The sequence below is a fragment of the Phocoena sinus genome, chromosome 8 (genome assembly GCF_008692025.1).
Source record: "Phocoena sinus isolate mPhoSin1 chromosome 8, mPhoSin1.pri, whole genome shotgun sequence".
In the NCBI taxonomy this organism is placed as follows: domain Eukaryota; kingdom Metazoa; phylum Chordata; class Mammalia; order Artiodactyla; family Phocoenidae; genus Phocoena; species Phocoena sinus.
In genome coordinates, this window is record NC_045770.1 from 31,509,886 (window position 1) to 31,517,632 (window position 7,747).

Below are 7,747 nucleotides of genomic sequence, written 5' to 3' on the forward strand. Positions count from 1 at the left end.
GAGTTCAGCCCAGAAGGCAGAAATCATTGCTCTGACAAGAGCCTTACTACTCACTGAAGGCAAGTGAGTAAATATATACACAGACTCTCACTATGTATTCTCCATGGTGCATGCTCACAGGGCAATCTGGAAAGAAAGGGGACTCCTCACTTCAAAACATAAAGACATAAAACATGCTTCTGAAATCCTATCACTATTAGAAGCAGTCTATAAACCCTCCCAAGTGGCCGTAATGCACTGCCCAGGCCACCAAAAGGGCGAAACTCATAGAATAAAAGGCAACTGGTTAGCTAACCAAGCTGCAAAGAAAGCAGCAAAGGAAGGGGATTATCAAGTCAGGATAGGGTCACTTCTCCCACAGATTGACTTGTCAAAATACCGGCCAGTGTTTTCAAGAAAGGACAAGGAGAGGGCCAAAGAGTAGGGATTCCCTCTCGATCACAACTCATCTGGCTGGAAATGTAGTGCACAAGGCATTGTTTTGATTCCTGAGGCACTCTTGGACACTGCGCTGTAGCACATTCATAATAGTACCCGTTACGGGAGAGATGCCACCTTATAATGGATTCAAAAATATATAATAGGTCCTAACTTACAAAGGGCCATCCAGTGAGTCACTCAAAATTGCATGCTTTGTGCTAAAAATAACCCAAAGACTGCTATCAGACTTCCCCAGATGGGGACTCATCACAGAGGAACCTAACTCACTGAGGACTGGCAAATAGACTTTACTCAAATGCCTCGAGCCACAGAAAATTTCAGACACCTGTATTTGTGGACACCTTCAGGATGGGTAGAGGCATATCCCACCAGGACAGAAAAAGCATCTGAAGTAATTAGAGTCCTCCTTAAGGAAATTATCCCCCGATTTGGACTGCCTAACTCCCTTCAAAGTGATAATGGGCCTGCTTTTGTCTCTAGCATAACCTAACAAGTGTCTAAAGCATTGCAAATTAATTGGAAGCTACATTCATCCTGGAGACCACAATCAATGGGAAAAGCTGAGAAAATGAATTATACATTAAAAAGGAGCATTGCTAAAATAAGTCGAGTCTAATTTAACTTGGGATAAGGCTTTGCCAGTTGCCCTGCTATGGATCAGAGTGGCTCCCAGAAGAGACTTAAATTTAGCCCCTTTGAAATATTGTATGGTAGGCCATTCGGGTGTCTGCCCAGGTGGGAGAATCTATTGATATAAATGCTCTGAAAGATCTAGCAGTTGCCAATTATGTTAAAACTCTGGGCACTATACTAACCTTTGTTCATGGGTTTGCTTCCAGCAGGTCTGGCTATCCAACTAAGGTAGCCTTATATCCTTTCTGGCCTAGAGACTGAGTTCTCCTTAAAACCTGGAGAGAGCAAGGGCCTGAACACCAGCTGACTGCAAGGTGGACAGGACCACAAGTGATATTACTTACCACACACTCATCTGTCAAGTTAGCTGGAGTAAAGCCATGGATTCATCACACTTGGGTTAAAGCAGCACCACTGCCATCAGAAAACGACATAACTCCTGAGAGGCCTAGAGAGCAATGCGTTTGTGAACCCTTAGAAGGGTTAAGGTTGCTCTTCGAAAAGAATAAGTATTGAGGTGAAAATTTCATTGTAGAAGTAATTTCATCAGATTCAAATAGTTGTAGATAAAGAGAATTGTATCGGTTACTAAAAATTTTAAGGAGTATTCCCGACCCAAAGCTGATCAATTCCATTTCACAATCACTCCCTCATTGCCCCTGTTCAGCAGGAACTGGCCAGAAAGTTCATTGCCTCCTTTCCCACAAGATTGTGGAATGGACATTGACAGTGGGTAATAGTAATACTGGTGGGGCAGGCATGAGCTGTAGCAGCCCTGCTCAGCCATTGGTTGGTGCCACAGTGGGCCTCTCCCCGAAGTGAGCGACCATCAATGAGCCACTGGTAGTGGTCCCACTGTGTGGTAGAGGCACCACAGTGGGCCCCTCCCGCAAGCAAGCAACTGTCAACGAGCAACAGCTAGTGGTCCTGCTCAGCCATTGGTCAATGCCGCAGTGGGCCCTCCCCCTCCCCCTCTTCTGTATAAAAGGAGCCCTAATTCAGCCTGAGGTAAGATGGTTTTTTGAAGATGCTAGTCTGCCATCTTCTCAGTCTGCTAGCTTTCCAATCAAAATCATTATTCCTTGTTCCAACAACTTGTCTCCTGATTTATTGGCCTGCCATGTGGCGAGCAGAACGAGCTTGGGCCCAGTAACAATGGGAGTGAGGAGCTCCGCAACCAGGAATGCTCATGGAAGGAAGCCCAGAGCACCACAGAAGCAAAGTGCCATTGTCGAGTGACGTGCAAAGGGTGAGGCCGCCATTTCAGCCTTTCTCCCCGTGCACCAGCCCCTGCCTCCACAGACACTAGGGAGGGCTCCCGCTGGAGTAGGCTCACACAACCCTGGTCATCACCTCCTCTACCCCCTCCTCACCTGGGCTGCCTGTTTCCCCCGATTGCTGCCCCAGCACCCTCCCACCTGATGGACTTGCATGCTCTGGCAGCCTTGGGAGCAGACGCAGAGGTGGGGCTGAAACCACAGTTGAGCCCCAGGGACTGTGTGACTAAGGAAGAAGAGCTGAAATCTCTCCTCGCAGATGAGCAAACTGAGGAGTTACACCTCTGCTGACGGCTTCATAAATCCAGTGCCTGCGGAACACCCAGACAAGTGCTCCCGTAGCTGAGATGGGTGTGGCTTTAGCAGCTGTGGGCTTTGTGGGCATGTACATGCAGGGGTTGGGCCAGTCCAGAGTCTGAGCTGCCTGCACAGCTCGGCTAAGAAACAGATCTGGGGGCCTCTATGCCAACAACTAGGGAGCAGGCCCCACTCCAGACAGGGCAGTGACAACCAAGAGCAAAGGGAAGGCCCCACTCAACGTCCAGTGCAGGCTCTGGTCACCACAACATCACTTACACCCCCTATCAAAGGGGTAATGGCCAGCATACACTGAGGAAGGAGGGTAAAAAAGTGAAGTGAAGTGAAGTAAAAAGTAAAGTAAAATAAAAAAAAAAAAAAACCCACACAGGCTACACAGGGGCATTTCCACATAAAAATAGCCCTCCAAAACAGTCTGAGGGTCTGGCATTGGGAGGAAGAACCCCCAGAGCATTTAGCCTTGAAGGCCAGTGGGGCTTGAGTGCAGGAACCCCACAGGGCTGCGAGAAACAGAGACTCCACTCTTGGAGGGCACACACAAGGTCTCACATGCACTGGGACCCAGCACAAAGCAGTCCCTCCATAGGAACCTAGGCTAGACCTACCAACAGGTCTTGGAAGGTCTCCTAGGGAGATGGGGGTTGGTTGTAGCTCACTGTGGGGGTAAGAACACTGGTAACAGAGGCCCCAGGGAATATTAATTGGCATGAGCTCTCCCAGAGGTCCCCATTTCAGCACCAAGACCCAGCCCCACCCAACAGCCTACAGGCTCCAGTGCTGGAACACCTCAAGCCAAACAACCAGCAATACAGAAACACACCCCCATCCATCAGCAGACAGGCTGCCTAAAGTTGTACTAAGCTCACAGCCACGCCAAAACACAGTCCTTGATACGGTCCTGCCCACCAGAGGGACAAGACCCAGCTCCACCCACCAGAGGGCAGGCACCAGTGCCTCCCACCGGGAAGCCTGCTCAGGCAGCAGGACCAACCTCACCTACTAGGGGGCAGACATCAGAAGCAAGAGGAACTACAATCTTGCAGCCTGCAGAAAGGAGACCACAAACACAGTAAGTTAGACAAAATGAGACAACAGAGAAGGAGCAAGATAAAAACTTACAAGAACAACTAAATGAAGAGGAGACAGGCAATCTACCTGAAAAAGAATTCAGAGTAATGATAGTAAAGATGATTCAAAATCTTGGGGAAAAAATGGAGGCATGGACCAAGAAGATACAAGAAATGTTTAACAAAGAGATAGAAGATTTAAAGAACAGAGATGAACAACACAATAACTGAAACAAAAATATACTAGAAGGAATCAATAGAATAACTGAGGCACAAGAATGAATAAGTGAGCTGGAAAACAGGATGGTGGAAATCACTGCCACAGAATAGAATAAAGAAAAAAGGAGGAAAAGAAATGAGGACAGTCTCAGAGACCTCTGGGACAGCATTAAACACACCAACATTCACATTATAGAGTTCCCAGAAGAAGAAAAGAAAGAGAAAGGGCCTGAGAAAAATATCTGAAGAGACTGTAGTCGAAAATTTCCCTAACGTGAAAGAAAATAGTCACCCAAGTCCAGGAAGCACAGAGTCCCAGACAGATAAACCCAAGGAGGAACATGCTGAGACACGTATCTCTGGCAACCTGCATCATTTCACTGAGCCTAAATTTCCACATTTACAAAAAAAGGGATAACGAGTCTCTTAAGGTATTAAGGATTAAATAAGGCAATAAATAAACCTAACAAAGATCTGACATTTCACCTATTTGTTCAACATAATGAATCCCATTATGACACTGATTATTATCATTAGAAGGGCAAAAAGGGACTTACCCAGCAAGAGATTAAATCCTACTCTTTGATCTAGGTGCATAAGAGGATTTGGCTAGTGGATAACATATTAATTACATTACCATTTACTTATACTTTATGCAGTATTTTTACTGAATGCGAAAATGTTTTTATACATTATTAAAACTGACTAGCTGAATAAAGCCAAACAAGATAAACTCTCAAACTCAAAGAGAAAGTTAATTTTTATGCTGGATGGTAGCACATGAAATTTTCAAAAATATTAATATAGCTTAGTTGGACAATTTGCCTAAAAAGCACAAGCTAAGGAGTCAAAGTAGACCCATGTTCAAACTTTATTTTGCAGTTGTTTAAAGGTGCATGGTCCGGCCCTCAAGATGGCTGTTCTCTTGCTCTCTGTACATCCCCTGCTCAACCAGTGCCTGCTTCACCTACACCCTACTCACCTTACTGACCTTACCTACTTGCACTATGTCCCAACTAATGATTGTTCTGACTTTAGATCAGAACATCTCCACTAAGACAGCTTATCAATGGGGCAGTGAGGGGCATGGCACCTCTGCTGGTTTCCCTGGTAACTGAAGAGCCAACCTGACATCAATTCGCCTTATAACTGGTACCTGATGCCATGTCCCGCCCCCTTCTACCAGACAGTGAAATGTCACTCCAGGGGGACCTTACTTCAGACATGGAAAATCCCCCTATCCATTAAACCAGTGGTCCCCAACCTTTTTGGCACCAGGGACCAGTTTCATGGAAGACAATTTTTCCATGGACTGGGGGTGGGGGGAGGGACGGTTTTGGGATGATTCAAGCACATTTATTGTGTACTTTATTTCTATTACTACTACATTGTAATATATAATGAAATAATTATACAACTCACCATAACGCAGAATCAGTGGGATCCCTGAGCTTGTTTTCACTTGCCACTCACTGATAGAGTTTTGATATGAGTCTGCAAGCAACTGATTTATTATGGTCTGTGTGCAAACCTCTCTGCTAATGATGATCTGTACCTGCAGCCACTCCCCAGCACTAGCATCACCACCTCAGATCATCAGGCATTAGATTATCATGTGGAGCACACAACCTAGATCCCTTACATGCTCAGTTCACAGTAGGGTTCATGCTCCTATGAGAATCTAGTGCTGCCACTGATCTGACAGGAGGTGGAGCTCAGGCGGTAATGCAAGCGATGGGGAGTGGCTGTAAATACAGATCCCACCGCTCACCTCCTGCTGTGTGGCCCAGTTCCTAATGGACCACAGAGCAGTACCAGTCTGTGGCCTGGGGGTTGGGGACCCCTGCATTAAACCGCTGATGTCTCTGTCACTGACTGGGCTTTTTCTTCGGTCTTTGTCTACAGGTGGGGCAAGTAAAGGGCTTGCAGGCCTGCAGGGTACAGCCAAACAAAAGGATTACAGCTAACGTGCTTTGAATTATTTAGCACCTTGTATTAGTTTGCTAGGGCTGCCATACAAAGTACTAAGTCTGGGTGGCTTAAACGACAGAAATTTATTTTTTCAGAGTTCTGGTGGCTGGAAGTCTGAAATCAAGATGTTGGAAGATGTGGTTTCTTTTGAAGCTTTTTTACCTTGGCTTTTTTTTTTCCCCCAAGATTTTTTAAAATTATTTTTATTTTTGGCTATGTTGGGTCTTCGTTGCTGCGTGCAGGCTTTCTCTAGTTGCCGCAAACGGGGGCCCCTCTTCAATGCAGTGCATGGGCTCTCGTTGTGGTGGCTTCTCGTTGCAGAGCACAGATGGCTCTAGGTGCGCGGGCTTCAGTAGTCGTGGCACGCAGGCTCAGTAGTCAGGGCTCGCTGGCTCTAGAGCGCAGGCTCAGTAGTTGTGGTGCACAGGCTTAGTTGCTCTGCAGCATGTGGGATGCTCCCAGACCAAGGATCGAACCCATATCCCCTGCATTAGCAGGCGGATTCTTAACCACTGTGCCACCAGGGAAGTCCTTACCTTGGCTTGCTGATGACCGTCTTCCTCAGGTATCTTCACATGGTCCACTGCCTGGGTGTGTCTGTGCCCTAATCTCTTCTTATAAGGATACCAGTCATACAGTACTGGATTAGGGCTCACATGGTCTCATTTTACCTTAATTATCTCTTTAAATGCCCAATCGTGAAATACAGTCACATTTTGGGATACTCAGGATTAGGACTCTAATATACAAATTTGGGGGACACAATTCAGCTGACAACACATCTTAATTATTAAAAGAATCTAGTAGCCCTGTGCCTGGTACACAGTGAATACTCAATATAGGTTTTATTAAAGACCAGGGTCAAAAATGATTTGATTCCCTCTATGATGGCAGGGAGAAACTTTCTCTCACTGACATAAGGTCTTGCACCAAGACATAGGCATTTGGACTTAAATAAATGCATCAACACATCAGGATGGAAACAAAGCAAGAGCCCGGCTGGTGGGCCACAGACTCTCACAAGCACACCTGCTCCTGGCTTTGCCACACACACCCCCATCAGCCAGGACCTCTCCTGCATCATGGAAAACTTGCTGCAGCTCCTTGACAGACACAGAGCCTCAGACTTCTTATAGGGCCAGGCCTGGGCCCATGGAAATTTCGTGGAGCCTGCAGGGCAGCTCTCTGTCCAGCAGAGGACTCAGGCTTTCTGGGGACCCAGGCCCAGGCCAAAAGTGGTGAGCATCCCACAAGTCACAGAAGAAAGGGGCCATGCTGCGGCCAGGGTGGCACAGGACCCACCCCCATGGCCCTTGCGATGCATGCCAGGGCCTTGTGGATACTGTTTTCTATAGAACTCCTGCCTATTTTTATTTAACCGTCATTAAAGAGCACCTATGCTCTGTGGCAAAAAAAAAAAAAAAAAAAAAGATACATTTTCTTTCTTCCTACTATATTCTCTATTTAAAGGGATCTAAAGGAGTTTTAGGATAAGAAGAGTTTTTAATATTAGACCTCCTTTCCACCTGGCCTCAGAAATCTGCCATAGACCCAGACCTGGGAAAGGTCAAATATGACTGGACCCAAAAAAAGATACTTACCATTGCTTGTATTCCACCTCCTCATCCCACCAACACTTACTCAACAACAAAATGATTAAACTATTTTTTTAAATTCCAATGAAGATTTACATAATTCTATGTTAATAATTTTTGATATGGATTTTAAATTCAAATAATATCTATAATATACAAAGCAACTAGACAGATATTACCATCTAAAGGAAATTCTCATAAATCCCATTACTATTAAAAAAAACAC